Raw genomic sequence first — 1,502 nt, forward strand, 5'->3', positions numbered from 1 at the left:
GTGCAGCCGTCAAATCTGCGGCAACTGTGTGATGCCATCATGTCAATATGGACCAAACTCCCTGAGGAATGCTTCCAGCACCTTGTTGAATATATGCCACCAAGAATTGAGGCAGTTCTGAAGGCAAAAGGGGGTCCAACCCGTTACTAGCATGGGGTACCTAATAAAGTGGCCGGTGAGTGTATTTATTGAAAACATGGTCCATTAAAGGGAAGCTTCGGCCCCCCTAAAACATGCCTAGTGATCCCTCTGTCTACCTACCCCTTTCAGGATAGAGCTGGGTATTTTCGCCAAAGTTCTGAATCGATTTGATTTTGATTCATACAGTTCTAAATTGATTATTTTCGATTCGATCTGTTTTTACAATAATGAAAGTGGTTCAACTGTTTTGAAATACTCTTTTATTTTTTTGCTGTCATATTATACACAAAGTGAAAACTTGTAAATCAGACAGTTTAAACTTGAGATGTGAACAAAACTATCTTAAAAGTGCAAACTTGTTTGTGAAAAGTGAAAAAGGTCACTCAAGTGAGCAAACGTGACACAGCAGGGACATGGCAGACTTGCATGAGCTGCATTATCTTCAATGCACAAACCACATTTGCAGCGTTGTCTCTAACAACTGCAGGGTGTTTGCTGGTCAGCCTCCATTTGTTAATGTCTTCAGTCAACCTATTGGGTATATTTGCAGCTGTCTGGCTTGGAAGTAATCTTGATTGCATCTTTCCTGTTCATTTGAATGTGAAGGTCACTTGCGTCACTATAAAATGAATCGATCTCATTCCCTAGACATTGATTTTGCAAAAATGTAAATTGATTCAAAATCGATTAAATAAATTTTTTTACCCAGCCCTACTCCAGGAAGCGCATACCTTGAGGGTGTGTCGCCGCTTAGTAAGCAACCAACCCACTTTATCTAATCCAGGAGCAGGGATGTGAGAACATTAAGAATTTTAATAACGAATGAGACAAAGTGCTGTTTCTTTTTCATTTAATAAGACACCAGTTATAACTGTCAAAACACTTCATGTATTAATAGTAAATAAAATAACAGAACATAAAATGTAGTTCAAAATGTCCATTTCAACATTGCTTTTAAACATTAATTTTAGCACTTCTGTAAGCCTCTTCTTTATTATTCAATTTTTATCTTAGGAATACGGTAATTTTTCACTAAAAAGAGATTTTTTTTTTCTTACTTGCATCACTATGTAACTGTTTTTAACTAAAGATTTCACAAGCTGATAATTTTCTCACTTCTGTAAGCCTCTTCTTTATTATTTTGATCAAAAGTTTAATGCATATCTGGTTAAAATCTAAAACAATCTACAATAATAAATTCAAAAATAAACTCTTATCCTGAGAAATAGTTCAAAATGTCCATGTCAACATTGCTTTTAAACATTAATTTTAGCACTTCTGTAAGCCTGTTCTTTATTATTATCAACTAAAGTTAAATGCATATCTGGTTCAAATCTAAAACAATCTACAATAATAAAATT

Source organism: Cyprinodon variegatus, unplaced genomic scaffold (assembly GCF_000732505.1).
Source record: "Cyprinodon variegatus isolate N-32 unplaced genomic scaffold, C_variegatus-1.0 Scaffold1050, whole genome shotgun sequence".
NCBI lineage: Eukaryota > Metazoa > Chordata > Actinopteri > Cyprinodontiformes > Cyprinodontidae > Cyprinodon > Cyprinodon variegatus.